The sequence below is a fragment of the Gallinula chloropus genome (assembly GCF_964237585.1).
Source record: "Gallinula chloropus genome assembly, chromosome: 4".
In the NCBI taxonomy this organism is placed as follows: domain Eukaryota; kingdom Metazoa; phylum Chordata; class Aves; order Gruiformes; family Rallidae; genus Gallinula; species Gallinula chloropus.
The window spans coordinates 56,640,920-56,657,088 of record NC_140088.1 but is presented as its reverse complement, the minus strand read 5'-3'; positions in this window follow the sequence as shown (position 1 = coordinate 56,657,088).

The following is a 16,169-nucleotide window of genomic DNA, read 5'->3' as shown; positions in this document are numbered from 1 at the left end:
TAAAGGGAAGCGTTTAATTTTTTCCTTGCATTGGTTATTCTTGATGAAAAGGTATATCTGTAAACTTTCTGACCTTGGGAATGCGTTTAAAACTGCTCTTGGAGACGTTTTCCATTTCCTTTGAGTACACGCTGCACTCTATCTGCTATCTTCTCTCTCCTTTGACTTTTCTCTCCTGAGATTTTCAGTGCTGTGTTCCCCATGTAGCCATTTCTCTCTGTAACGATCTTCCCTTTGTGCATGTGATAAGCATGTGATTAGTTTGTGGTTACCAGTGCCCTGCTTTCGCCACAGAGTTTCTGCGTTAAATCCACAGCATCATATATTTGCAGTATGTTTCTTCATTCTTGAGCAGCCCAGTTTATTTTCATTTCATACAGTGTGGTCCTTTTATTCCTGCTGTTACCTCAGTTTGACTTCAGCTCGTGACTGTTTCTTATGGCTCTTCTGGTGCCTGTTTGTTTTCACATTTAATTATCAAGAGCAGGGTGGTTATCTATAGTGCTTAAATTCATACTTGTTATTGTTGCCCTCAAAGGGGAGTCTGTTACAGCTGCTGAATGTTGTATAGGATCAATTATTTTGTACTTTGAGTGTGGACTAAGAGCTGATAGGTCTCTAATTCTTCAAAGTTTCCTTGCCATCTCCATTTAAATAAAGAAATCAACAAACCTACATGTAAACAAGAGCCAGTACAGATTTTTTTTTTAGTTTTTGGAGGCTTTAAAGCAGCTTGTATGAGAATTGCTATTTTTTCATTCACTTTCATTACATCTTTAACTTTCTTTTTTTTGCCACCTGTGTTCACCTCAATTTTATACAGTGTCTATTCAAGTTTTTCTCATTAATTTTTTTCTGCTATTAGTGAAACTTGTAGCCCCTGACTACATACTTTTAAAGCTAATGGATAGATCAGAGTGTTCATGTCAGCCTGGCCAAATTTGACTCATGGGGCAAATCAGTCTGAGTGACTCTCCTTATGGCCTTATGCTATGATTAAAGATAAAGACAAGTGGCAACTCCCTGTATGGGATGAGAAGTTGAGTGTTTGAGTTGGTAAAGCAGCTTCCAAAGGTTTTTTGAAAAGTAGTATGGATTTTGCTGTTATAAAGTATACAGTTCCCTGGCAGAAAAGGATGGTTTTAATAAAATTTACGATCTTCTGAAATAGAACAGGTCAATCTTTCACTCCTAAACCTTGATACCTTTCACTCTTGTCACTTTCAACTTCTGTGCTCCTGTTAGTAGTACTTTTATTCTGCTTCAGTTACGAAAGTATTACTCTAATAAAAATTTCATTCAGTTAATTTACTTCTAGCTTGGCAGTATTCATGAAGTCCATTGTAGAAACAGGTTGTTCTTGAACTGACAGCACCCAGGAGATGTCTCTGAACAGAAGAGTTTGATGTTCCCATTGGTGTCACATCTGTGTTGAGAGCCATAGGAAATGCCAGTGTTGATGCAGGGCCGTAAGATGTTATTTGATTTTTTGGGTCAGTCAAGGTAAAACACCTAGTTGGATAAAACAAAGTAAATCCTTCAGCTGGGACACTGAAGAGAAGCTACTCTGATAGATGAAGGATGCAGTGCAGTGTTCTGGAAGTTCTGCTGGAACATGGCTAGTTTGAGTGCTTACAGCCATACCTGGGGGGTTGAGGAGAGGGGACTGGAAGTCTCTTGGCCTGAGAGCGCCTCATTCTGCAAATGACAACCTCTTTTGGGGATCCCACTCTCCAGGGTCTTACAGTGTCCTAGGAAAGCCATTTCTTTAACAGATCCAGAAGGGAAGTTGAGAGACAACAGGCTGAGATGAGATTAATATCCAGAAGGTGTTTTTTTCCATAAAACTTTCTTCTGTTTTGAGTACCAAAAGCAAATGTACTTAGTAAGCTGTGTTTTCCGATTTACCTTTTGCTCTGGAAACAGAGTTCCCTGAGGAAGTTAATGATAGTTAGGCAGATTTACCAGTTCATGGTTCAGATACTAGTTTGGTGTATGTTTTTAAGACATCTAAAATTTGGAAGCAATCAGACCCAGACTATAAGAAGATGGGATGCTATGGGTAATGTAACCTAGAAGGGAACACTAATCAGACATCTAGGCAGGAACACATTAACTTAAGTTCTAGTAAAGCAACACTGACATTCCAACTTGACTCAGACATTCCAAGTGTAACATTTGCACCCTGATGCAAAGAAAAGAAAAAAAAAATTCCAAGAAATTGCCTGTTGCCCTCCTCAGCTCATTCCTTTTTCAAGTTGCATTACCGGAGAATGAACTGTCATGCATTATGCAGCACAATTATTCTATGGGAAATGCTCAGAGACATCTAAATTAATGGAATAAATATGTCAGCTTCCAAAGGCTAAACTCAAAGGGTTTGGAAGCAGAGATATGATAGCAACAGCTGTTTTTTTTAAAGAATTCTAAAAAAAATCATTTTTAAAAATTAAAGATGCTTACATGCTGCATCTTTTGGCTGAGTTGCAGAGAGAATCCCCATTGCTTATACTCTTACCCTAACATATTGCTTTTCATGCTTCCCCCAGACTATTGAAAGAATGCTGCAGATGCTTTTGTTTGTGTTCCGCGCGCTGTCAAGTAGATGAGAAAAAAGTCACTGTGGAAAGTGGTAACCACTCTTTGGAATGAAAGCTATTAAATATTTTCCTTCTCAGTCATGGCAAGGTGTTTTTGTTGGAGTGTTGACCTTCTGTAAATAACTTCTCTTTGCTTTCTGGAGAGTTTGAGGAAGAAATGTGTGCAACCAGATATATAAAATTTAGAGTAAATTCAAATTTTTAATTGAATTCAGGTATTTGTCCCTTGAACTTGTAAGCAGTGTTATGCTTTAATACTATAAAACTGTGAACTGATAACTAAGGATTTATTTACACCAATAAAAGATTGATGTTAATACTGATCAGTTTCATATTTGATAAAGGTTGAATTAATATCTGAAATTTAAGTTTTTGACCTGTTTCTGGCTTTCAAGTTTCTAATTTAAATTTATTAGTATTTTTTTGCTTTAATTTTAAAGGGTGTGTTGCCTTCTAAAAATTCCATTAAAAAAAGACTTGACTAGCATCATTATCATTAGACTTGTAGCTGCTTGCCCATACCACTGAAAGGTAGATCTGACAAAGTTGCCTTCTCAAAATAAACAATTAGTTAATCATGATAAAGCACAGTCAGATAGCTTTGGGAGGTGAATGGAACTAAACCATTTAGTAAATAGAAGATATTAATATGCTAACATAGAAGCATGCTCTGAGCCCCTTAATATTTTATCAGGAATTTTAATTGCATGGGCTGAAAGGCATTGGTCAGGAGATCATAAACCAGTGCAGCAAAACAGGCAAGGACAAGGATGTGATTTGAACTAGATAATCTTCGGAAGAGCCTTTCTGATCTCAGCTGGAAAGAACTGCCCTTCACTATGTCCAAAGTTCAGATTTGTACTGTAAAATCATCCTGACAAGGAAACAGCGAAGTAGATGGCCCTCACTGAAGTGCAGGGCAGACTTCCCTTGCTCTAGAGGGAAGGAGTCTTTTCCCAAATGTCTCTGGTATCTGGCTGGTAGCTACAGCTTATGAACAGGTGACCCTTCTCAGATTGGGTGAAGAATGAGAAATACTTGGTTTTGTCAATACATACATTTGAATATTTGGATACAAACAAAGCTGATGTCTTCACTTGTACATCAATGACATTGGTTCTGTGTGTGATTGACAGGTGCCTTAAATTCCATTGCATGGATCTTAGTCAGTAGGTGGGATTTAAATGCTGTGGTAATTTATAGATACATATGTGGAGCTGACCATGCAACTCATTAAGGTAGCTTTAACTTAGTGCTGTGTTTGCTGATAATATCAACTTTGTTAGTAATTATTGATTTGATCTCATTTTGGGCTTCTGCCTAGATCTACTTACTTGGAAAAATCTGTGTGGTTTAAAATTAATTTTTCTGTCAGTAGCAGGCTCAGGGGAAAGTCACCTTCAGTTCTTATGGGGTGAAAAAAAGAGGGTGGTTTTTGTATTGAAAAGTCACAAAAGCAAATAATACAGGAAACTTCCTACTTAAGGCCTACCTCCATACCCTGGAACTCAAATAGAGGGTATTTGGTTTCTTCTTAAGCCCTGTTACTGTATTTGCAGACCAGGACCTCAGGTTTAGGAATATGAACTATGACTGTTTTTAATGTGTAGGAGCAGCAGAGGTGCATGGTCTTTTTCCAAGGAAATTCCATACCTGCTTCCCCAGAGCATGAGTCACTTGTGTCTCCATGAGTATACTTTCCTTTAAGCCTCCTCAAGGCAAAACAGCAAATAGCTCCCTGGTACAGAGTTGTGGCACAATACCAAAATTTAGCTTGGAGAATATTGGTTGCTAGGGGAGGAGGAAAAAGGGACAATTAAAAATATATCCCTGATTCTAATATCAAATAATTATGCTGTGACATTAAAAACACCTTGCAAGGCAGAATTGGTCCTTCTGCTGTGCAGCAAAGAAAAATTGTATGGTGTGGAATGGAATGAGGGTATGATCCCTTCTGTGTGGTTAATCTGCCACCCCATTGTTCACTCATAAATTCACTCATTCGATGTGAAAGCAATGACAATCATAATAAAGCACAATTACTGACACAGCTATATCAGAGCCTGATTTGAGCTCACCATTGCAGATGATGATCCATATTGAGGGAAAGAATCGATTTATTTGGAATTAGTACAAGGTATTTTAGTTGTGCTTTTTTTTTGTCCAAAATTATCTCTTTAAACATTGAAAGTGATTACTGCTTGTAGCTTCAAACCAAGCGGATTAAAAATCTGTACTGATAATGTTGCTGTGCTGCCACTGAGAGCTTGAAACATTTGGGGAAAAAAACCTAGTAAAACTATCTCATAAGTAACTTTACAGCACCTCAACATAGAGCAGACAACCATATAAATAAATAAAATAGATCAAGAGTGTGTTGCATTGGGTTACTTAGTGTATATTGCAGTTATTTCTTTTATTACTTAGTATGTGGACTGATGATATAAACCAGTATAAAATTCAGAAAGTGATCTTGACCTCTGCTCCAAAGCTTTCTCTAGTAGAGAAATGACACCTTTATTCAACATAGATTTTTAAAATGACCTAAAACTCTGGAGGCCTTTGTACAGAGGACCTCCAGGGTGAGTACACAAGTCTGAAACAATAATGAGCTCTCTACAAGGTTGGCTGCAGGAACTTATCTGTCATTCTGACATGCTAGAAGAAATCTACTGGAAATGTTGGTGGCAAGAACATGAAATGGACTTGTTGAGATTTAAGATATCTAAAAGCAGATAAATGCGAAGACATTCCATTAATCAACCTGACAAGAAGAAAATCCAGACAGAGGGAAAGCATACAGCTGTCTAGCTAGACCATGGCTCATTGCTATTTTTTTCCATACACATTACAGCGCAGAGTCTTCCTTGAGCCAGACTCACAAGCCTTATGTATAAGCCTGGCTGTTACATTGCATAGGAGCTTATTCTTATAATCTGATGTATTCTTTTAGCGTACCTGACCCTCTGAGCCTTGCTTTTTTTCTTTCATGCAGCACTGGAATTGGCAGGCACAGTACCTAAGGAACAGTAAAAAGTAAGAGGGCTTGTACATGTGGCAGGTGATTCCTAACTACCTGAGAGTGTTGCCAACAGAATTCTATTCTTGTCATTGTACTCAATAAGGCAAAACCTTTCTCTGCATGCTCATTACTCTGAGGTCCTGGGCTTAGCTGGAGGTCATGCAACCATTTGTTAGTATGAACACAATATATTTGGACAGGTAGGTGAAACACCATAGGCTGAACCATGAATGAAAACTACACAATGACTTTATCACCTGTCTGTGCAATGTATTGGATAAACTCCTTGCTACAGTATGGCTTCTATTTTCTTGGTATTTGGCCAAAAAAAAACCCCCAAAACCTAAGCTAACTGTAGGTGTCTAAGAAAACTTACATGCTTTCAGGCTTTCATCTACATGGAATAAAGCAGCAGACTCTTGAAGCCATTAGAAGAGTTACAAAAAGTAACTTGCCGTTAGAAGAGTTACAAAAAATAACTTGCATTAGTCTATTATTCTGTCAGCAGCATTTATCTAGTAGCTTCTTTTTGACCGCTTGGAACTGAATACCACATTTAAACAATGTTTTGTATAACCATCAACATTCCTTGAGCAGAAGGATAGCAACATGGTGAACAAACAAGAAGAATTAGAGATCTTTGTGCGGTCACAGGGCCACGATCATATTGCAGTCAGAGATGTGGTGGGACAGCCTGGAGGACTGGCACACTGTCATGGATGGCTACATGCTTTTTAGGAAAGACAGGCTGGGGAGGCGAGGTGGAGGAATCGCTCTTTACGTTAGAGAGCACCTAGAATGTATTGAACTCCACCTGGGGAAGGATGAACCATCTGTCAAGTGCTTGTGGGTAAGAATCAAGGGGCAGGCTAGTACGTGTGACATTGTTGTGGGTGTGTACTTTAGGCCCCCTGGTCAAGAGGAATGGGTTGATAGTGCATTCTATAAGCAGTTAGAAGTAGCCTCAAGATACCAGGCGCTGGTCCTTATGGGGGACTTCAATTACCCAGATATTTGCTGGGCAAGCAACAGGGCCAGTTGTATGCAGTCCAGACAATTTCTGCAGTATGTTGAAGACAATTTCCTGCTACAGGCACCTACAAGGGGAGGGTGGGTGCTGAACCTTGTTTTTACTAACAAGGATGGGCTCGTTAGGGAAGTGAAGGTTGGGGGCAGCTTAGGACGAAGCGACCATGAAATGGTCGAGTTCAAGATCCTGGGTGGAAGAAGCAAGCCAGAAAGTAGGATAGCTACCCTGAATTTTGGAAGAGCAAACTTTGATCTCCTCTGAAATCTAATAGGAGCTATCCCGTGGGCTATGCCCTTTAAAGGAAAGGGAGCCTGTGAGAGCTGGGTAGCATTCAAACAGTGTTTCTTCCAAGCACAGGAACGATGCATCCCTCTGAGCAAGAAATTGGAAAAGAGAGGCAGAAGACCTGTGTGGATGAGCAAGGAGCTGATGAGTAAACTCAAAATAGAAGGTCTATGAGCTGTAGAAAAAAGGGTCTGAGCACCTGGGAAGAATACAGGAAAGTTGGCAGGGCCTGTAGGGATGCGACTAGGAAGGCTAAAGCCCACTTGGAAATGAAGCTGGCAAGGGACATAAAGGATAACAAAAAGGGGTTTTTTTAGATATGTGAATAGTAAGAGGATGACCAGGGATAATGTAGGTCCCTTGCTGAACGAGGCGGGTGTCCTGGTAATGGGGGATGATGAGAAGGTGGAGATACTGAATGCTGCCTTTGCTTCCATCTTCAATTCAAAGGCCCCTTGGGACCCACAGACACTGGATGAAAGAAGTAATGTTTGGGAAATGAAGAGCTTCCCTCTGGTTGAGGTGGGGGTGGTCCAGGAGCGTCTCAAAGGGGTTAATGTACACAAATCCATGGGTCCGGATGGGATGCATCCACGTGTCCTGAGGGAGCTGGTGGAAGTGATTGCTGAGCCGCTCTCTATCATCTTTGATAGGTCTTGGAGAACAGGAGAAGTGCCTGAAGACTGGAGGATAGCCAATGTCACTCTGGTCTTTAAATAGGTCAAGAAGGAGGATCCAGGCAACTATAGGCCAGTCAGCCTCATCTCTGTCCCCAGAAAGGTAATGGAACAGCTTGTTCTGGATGCCATCTCCAAGCAATTGGATGAGAAGAAGGTCATGAGGAGCAGTCAGCATGGATTCACCAAGGGAAGATCTCATAGCCTTCTACGATCTCATCACTGGCTGGGTAGATGGAGGGAGAGCCCTGGATGTCATCTACCTTGACTTCAGCAGGGCCTTTGATACTGTCACCCATGACATCCTGATAGCAAAGCTGAGAAAGTATGGGATAGATGAGTGGACAGTGAGGTGGGTTGAGAACTGGCTGTCGGGCCAAGTTCCGAGGGGTGGTGATCAGTGGAGCAGTCTGGCTTGGAGACCTGTGACTAGCGGTGTTTTCCAAAGCTCGGTGTTGGGTCCAGTCCTGTTTAGTATCTTAATTGACAACCTTGATGAGGGAATAGCATCCACCCTCAGCAAGTATGCCTATGACACAAAGAAGGGAGGAGTGGCTGACACACAGGAACAATGTGCTGCCATCCAGCGAGACCTGGACAGGCTGGAGAGCTGGGCAGGGAGAAACCAGATGAGATTCAACAAAAGCAAGTGTAGAATCTTGCACATGGGAAGGAATAACCGCTTGTATCAGTACAGTCTGGGGGATGACCTGCTGCAGAAGAGCTCTGTGGAGAAGGACCTGGGGGTCCTGGTAGATGACAGGTTGGCCATGAGCCAACAGTGTGCCCTGGTGGCTGAGAGCCAATGGGATCCTGGGGTGTATCAGGAAGAGTGTGGTCAGCAGGTCAAAGGAGGTGATCCTCCCCCTCTACTCTGCCCTGGTCAGTCCTCACATGGAGTATTGTGTCCAGTTCTGGGCTCCCTGGTATAAAAAGGACAGGGATCTCCTTCCTTGAGAGAGTCCAAAGAAGGGCTACAAAGATGATTAGGGGCCTGGAGCATCTCCCCTATGAGGACAGGCTGAATAACCTGGGGCTGTTCAGTCTTGAGAAGAGAAGACTAAGGGGGGGATCTAATTTATGTCTGTAAGTATCTTAAGCATGGAATGCAGGGGAAATTGGCCAGCCCCCTTTCAGTGGTCTGTGGAGACAGGACAAGGGGCAATGGCTGCAAGTTAGAGCACAGGAAGTTCCACACCAACAAGCAGAAGAACTTTTTTACAGTGAGGGTGACAGAGCCCTGGGACAGGCTGCCCAGGGAGGTTGTGAAGTCTCCATCTCTGGAGATATTCAAGACTCGTCTGGATGCCTATCTGTGCAATAGGAGCAAGGGAGCCTGCTCTGGCAGGGGGGTTGGACCCGATGATCTCTGGAGGTCCCTTCCAACCCCTACAATTCTGTGATTCTGTAACAGCCATTAAGCTAAGCTTTTTCCTCAGGTCTGTAATTCCTGCATCAGGAATTTCCTATACAATGTTGGAACTGCCTTTCTGTTCATAAATACTTGATTATATGCAGGAATTGAAAGTACTCATATCAGCTAATATGATGTTTCTGGTCTCCTGAAGTGTGAATTAGCGTGATAAATACTAATGTATGATTACTAATGTGGTATATTGGCTGACAAATATGCTGTCTCGACTTCGTTCCATCTGGAAGCCATAGTCTTTGGGAACAACTTTACCAACGTTAATTTATGCACCTGTTCCTTCATGTTCTGTAACTTCCCATGTAGGAAAGTAGTAAATAATCACATCTCACTATCACAACCCATGTACAGACTACCATCCATGAGCATGTGGAAATCAGCAAGCAATTTGAAATGCAGTAGCTTAATGCAAGGAGTCTGGCCATCATCTGCTGTTACTGTAGTTCTCCTTTGTCTTTATGGAGTCTCTCTTCAAGCCTCTATTAGAACGTTTCTTTTGTGAATTTGTGTTAAGAACGGTCTTGATGCATGCAATGAGGATGCTCAAGATCAAGAAGGAAATGATTGCAGAACAACCCAGGTCTTCTCTGTTTTAGTTATGAAAAATTGTTAAAACCATTCTGGCTTTTCACTAGTTTTCTTCTCTGAATCCAGGAGCAAAGTCAACATCCAAGCTCTAGGAGTCTTGTGAGCATCAAAAGGCTGCAGTGTGCTACTTTTTTCTTTCCCTACTCCATGCCCCAGGGTCTGAAGAAGCCTGCTTGTGCCCTGGGACCTCCAGCAGGAAAAGTGCAGGTGGACAGGGTTTCTACTTCCTGAGTGACAAAGACCACCACAAGCTTGATCGTTCAACTTTTAAACTTTGTGTTCAGGTCTGTACTTAGCATCTCTGTTTCTGCATAACTGTGGTGACCAAGGCCTGCGATAGAATCTAGAAAGGCCTTAAAAGGGCAGACCATGCAGTTTGTACATCACAGCTGAGTGTTTTTAATAACTCTAAAATCAGATAACCTAACATAAACTGCTGGGTTCTCTCCTTATAAAACGCTTTTACATAAATTGTAAGGATAAAGATGGTTTCCAGCAATTAACTATAAAAAGGAAGAGGTTATAATACACTCCCTCATCTTTCCATCTGCATGTGCCTCATCATGTCCCTTTTGTCCCCTGTATTCTCCTCCTTACCACCAAGGGTCCAAAGTCCAACATTTATTCCTACCATAGACAGTCTGGTCTGGTGTCAAGTTTTCATGGTAACAGGAATCCAAATCTCTCACTTGAATTCTTTGGCATCACAATGAGCATTCTGGCACAATGTGCTTTCTTCTACTGTTGGCATGAGTTGAGGTAATCAGATAAGGAAGAAGGTAAAGTCAAGGAGACAGGGGAAAAATGTCTAGAGAGCAAGAAACTATGCAGTGTGCAGCTGTACAGCTAAAAAGAGCTAAGCAGAGACGGCGTAAATTTTTCTTTGTTTGGCTGTGAGAACTCAAGTTTCTAAAACATCCACATTTTGAAAAATGGCATGAAAAGCTACCTGCTCTCTTTAATGTCTTCTAAAATCCTACCCTGAAAAGGTCTCCTGGTCCCTAAGGGTCAAAATGACATGGATTTTCTAACACACTTTTCATCCCATGGGTGGGCTCCTCTGGAGGTCATGCAATTTTGCTGCATGGGAGGCAGGTATCTGGGAAAAGCGCACAAACTAGATGGTAAGTGACAATAGAGCAGCACTCCTTGGAGACACTGTAGATGAGGAGGACCTGTGTGTATGTCTAATCCAAACCACAGTTTTTCATTGGAATCAGCGTATATAACATCTGTGTGGAATGCTGTGTTTTGGAGGTTTTCGAAGTTGATCCAGAGCATCTCAGTTATATAATGTGGTCACAAATTTCTAAAACAGTTTGTGACCCTCTGTGTCCCAAAGAGGATGGTGCAAGCTCTCATCACCTTGCCTTTTGCAGAGCTAGTTCACCTTTCCGCTAAGAATCCACAAGTGTAGAATAAAAGGCTGTCCTATGGGAACTGGAAAATGTCAGTGTAGAAAAGTCTGAGATTGGGGTCAATATCTGAATTTCCTCTACTTGCCTGAAAATAGGCCTACATTGTTTTTCTCAGTAAAGTACGTATCATCAATTCTAATCTGATGCTTTTAATCTGGGAAGGTGACTTTTTTCCTCCAGACTCTTCTGAGGATGACAAGAGTCATTCTCATGAAAGACAATCTGACTCTCCTCAAATACGGTTGTAAGGACTTTAATGAGGTTTCTGGTTAGACTTCACTGTTTTGACATAATTGCCTGCAATTCATTTAGTGTGAAATATGCTCACGAGCCATTTTATGTAAAATACATCGTTATTATGAATAAGCACAGTTTGTATTCAAAGTCCTTCAGAAATTAAGGCTGTGTTGCCACTTAAAGTTTTCTATCCCAAGCCTTAGTAACAAAAAGCACTTAAAATGCCATTTCTCTTTGCCTCTAGCATGTAGCTTGTGTTTTACTCTGAATTAATTGGGACTGTTCTTAATTGACAAATTTGCAAATTTTCCTTTTCTTGCCAGAGTTCCTTCTACCCTTGTGTGAACTTGTAGTTGTGAACTGGTTTCCTTTACACAGCTCATTTCAAGTGATTGTTTTTATGCTACAAGAAAACATGTTATGATAGCTTAATAATCTATTACATATTGATAGTTTAGAAATAAAGTAATTTCACAGCTGGTGTTTGCTAATCTCAGTTTCTGGCTAAGAATTGTAAACTTGGATTCGCAATGGAAAGCTTTGTACTTTGTATTTTGCACCTCAGAGAAGTGGATTTTTAGGGGAGTATTGCCTATTTAATGATTTATGGCCAGAAAGCTGAAGAAGGAACATGAATTAAGTGCCATGGGACTTCTTGAGGAAATGGCTATACAGCAAGAACAAACAAAACCCCTTTATTTGTGAATGCTGGATTCCTCTTTATATAAAATATGGAGTACTTAATGAATGTTATCTACTACAAAAACACTGGGTAATCAGTGGAGATGTGCCAGAGTTGTCTCAAATATCAATGCACAGCATACTTGCTGGGTCATGGGCTTTATTTCAGTACACAGTCCTTGTTTGCCTTTCAAAAGACTAAAAAAAGGATAACCGACATCTCAAAAAATAATATACTACATGATCTTTTCTTTGAGCCCTTTGGACAGGGGATGGCTAAAAGAAATACTCTGTGACAAAAGTTTGATTTGACAGTTCCTCTGTGAAAGACTGCAGAAAAAGCAACAAGTTCAAAGCCAAAAATGACAATAACGAAGTGTTAAGGTTGCCTGGCAGTGTGTAGTGCCTTCCCAGAATGCCGGTGTGATGAACTTCTTTTTCTAAATAAAAAAGGCTCCCAAGTTGTCTGGACAAACAGGGGATGAAGAAACTAAACATCTTTTCAACGTTGCCCCTGTGTTAATGCAGCATCTTGTCCATTATAACACAACTATTTGCCTCTGTTGTTGGGGGGTGGGGAAGAGAAGGAGGTGCACGGTATTTGATCGTGGTAAAGATGATTACTAGCACAATCTTTTTGGGAAGCAAAGGTTTTGATTTATAGTCGAGCTGTATGTGTGTGCATCTTCTGGGCTGTCAGCATAATGTTGAAGATGCAGGGCTGAGCTGTCAAGTCTGTGTTGTGTTCAGTAATTGGGAGACAGTGGATTAGATTCTGGGAGCACCACAATCGGTTTAGCAAGAAGCTGCCTCCATATTAATTATCATGCTTCAATTTTAAGTGTATCTCAGTGAACTCTGTATTTTTAATTTTCTTCAATAAAGGAGTGTTTTTAAGACTCAAGGAGGATGATGGAGTTGATGTGTATGCATATGCTTTCGATGCTTTGCAGCTCACTGGAGATACAAAATAGTATGTGATTTTAAGTGCTTCTCCATACTCCTGTACAGTTTAAAGAGGAACAGAGATAAATAGGGTGTATTTTGAAGTATTTATAGGTTATAGTGGTTGACAGGAGAGGCAGAGAATTCTCTATAGCCAAAAAAACTTGACAGTTTTATTACACAGTAAAGACAGTAACTAGAAGCATATGAGAAAAGACTGATGTGCTTTCAGTCGTCTTCCATAAAATACAGTCCCCTCTATTCAGGAGAATGTTATCTTATAACTGGGTTTTTTTTTCTAGTCTGAGCTGGGTGCTGTGCAAGTTATGTCAGTATGTGTGAAGTTGCTCCTTGCTTTCAGGAGTTTTCTTGGGCTTCAGGTGCATTTTGCAAGATTGAAGACATATTTGGTGATCTTGGGTCTGTCCCCACTGCACCTTGCCCATTGCACCTCCCATCTGCTTTTGGGCATGTCTCCCCAGCCATACTCCCACAGCATTCAGCATGGTGGTTCTTGTGGGTATGAATTAAGAAGAATGTATCAGAGCTATACCTGTTTTTAAAATAACGGCTATATTACCACATGCTAGAGTTTGTGAAAAGAGGAGGGAAAAATCTAAGTACCCTCTCATGACTGATGAGGACTGGTCCTCCTAGATTCAGGTTTGTTTATGTTGCTTTACCTGGGGCATAAACCCGAGGGATTCTTGCCTAGATGAGCCTCCACTTTAATTGCAGCCTGTCTCTGCTCACAGGAAGCCTGCCAAAATCTAAGGTAGATCTTCTCAACATGGGTATTAAGATAGTTGCCTCTTATAAAGGATGTGCTTCTCAAACTGAAATGGAGTAGGGGCTCCACTGTGACAGGAGTTCAAACTTCCTATAAGCTCAATCTGATGGGAGCTTTCACCTGCCTGTACACATCGGGGTATAGTCAGAAATCAAATGGCTTGAAGCACCATGCCATGCTGATTCTTCCCAATCTGTCCCTTTAGGAACTGCTATGTAAGGGAAACGAGTTTAGTGGTTTCTGGTGCATTGTGGATGGTGTAACTTGAACTTGTGAACTCGGCTATATGTGTTCACATATTCTATGTTTGCAGCAAAGCTTTTGTGTGTGTGTGTGTGTGTGTGGGGAGGTGGGGGGTACTCCTTTCAGGACTAAGGGCGTGGAAGGTGAATTATCCTAAAGTATTATTTTAAGGATGTTATTAAAATTTTGTTAACCTATTTAGATGAGCATTGTATGAGTGAGTAATATAGCTATCAGTACTTTGACAGAGTTGATTGACATGCAGCCTTACCAAACTGTGTGTGGAAGTTTGCAACTGAAAAAGGTTCAGGAGGAGCAACTGTGGCAGTTTCAGGTCTGGCCACTATTTTTCTCATGCTGTTGCTACACAAGCACAGCACTCAGCCTGTCTGGAGGAGATCCATCGCTTTCAAGGACCTCTGTCAGGATTTGTTGGATCTCTGTGGCAAACCAGTCCTGCAGATGTGGTAGCCCATGTTTTCAGTAGTGCGAAGCGAACAGTAGTGAGGACTGTTGTCTTCCATAAGTATGATTCTTCCAAGGAAATAGGAGGTCTTCAACTAATTTGTAATAGTCCCATTCTATTAAAAAAAATGTAGGTGTGGCCTTTCCTTGAAATAAAATTAAGCCAAATGCTCCACCAGTCTCTAAAAAAAACCCTGTGTGTATATTAATCTATTTCAATGTGTGTAATACTCCTGTTAAGGCCTGCTCTTGAGAATGTTCTTGCTGTAAGATCTTGACAATAATCGCACTCCTTTAAAGGATCTACACCTACTCAATGTTGTTGCCTTTATTTCTCTGATCTATGCAAAATCTCATTAAATTGACATATTTTAACCTAATGAAAATGAAAATTCAAGTGCTGCTTGTCACTTGTTGGGGGAAGAAAAAACCTTGAAGTACTTACACCTGAAAACAAAAGGGTACATTCTACAAAGAGTGTTTGAAATGCTCATTAAAAATGTGAGAAAACTTTGTCTGAAACTTCAGCCCAATCTTATTTCTAACTGGGGAAAATTATAATGCTGGAATGGTTTTACAATTGTGATTTCTATTTGTTTTTCAAAGCTGTTCTTGACATCTGGAGACTGAACTCTAAATCATTGTCTTCCCCAAGTATTTTTTTGTAATTAGGACTTCCTTAATTCATCATAAACTAATTTCTTAGACTTTTTCGTAAGTTGGATGGAACTTGATCGTGCTATCAAATGTGTTGCTTTGAAGGGAAGACAATGGGAGTATTTTATGAGTCTGCTGGCTGCACTGCATGCAGTTGTACTTAATGTCTCTGTAGAAAGAAAAGAGAAGACCATGCCTGTAGGAACTGATTCTGTTTTCAGTTCCCTCCACTTATGATCCTTGTCTCTGTCTCCCACAATGATGTTTTAGAGACTGCTATCAGTTTTCACCAAACATAAACACGATTACGGTATGTGTGCATATAAGAACTGCTGTTTTTCAAAACTAGAGTGTATTTTAAAAGGATCTGATTTTCTTTTGTCCTATTGTTGGCTCCCAGTAGACACATTAAATGCAACACTATTGTTGTCTCTTATGTTTCCCTGTGACAAAAGTGGCAAGGAGATCTTGAATGTGTGTAGCATTTCTGAAAGTCTTTGCAGCCTTCTAGCACAAGAGCTGAGCTAGCACGTTTCTTGGACTGCTGAGTGGCTCATGGGTGGAAATCACAGCATCCTGGGTTTAGGTGAAGTCACACCTCGAATACTGTGTTCAGTTTTGGGCCTCTCACAACAGGGCAGACATTGAGACCCTGGAGTGTGTCCAGAGAAGGGCAACAAAGCTGGTTGTCTGGAACACAAGTATTATGAGGAGCAGCTGAGAAAACTTGGACTGTTTAGCCTGGAGAAGTGGAGGCTCAGGGAAGGCCTTATCACTCTCTACAACTACCTGAAAGGAGGTTGTGGTGAGCTGGGGGTCAGCCTCTTCTCAGATAGCTAGAGATAGGACAAGAGGGAATGGCTGCAAGTTGTGCCAGGGGATGTTCAGGTTAGAAATTAGGAGAAATTTCTTTTCAGGAGTGGTTGAGCATTGGAATGGGGTGCCAAGTAGGGATGGAGGGTAGGGTGTGGAGTCACCATCCCTCAGGGTGCTCAAGGAGAGATTAGATGAAGCACTTAAGAACATGGCTTAGTTAATATAGGTGATAGGGGGACGGTTGGACCACATGATCTCGGGAGTCTCTTCCAGCCCTAAGGATTCT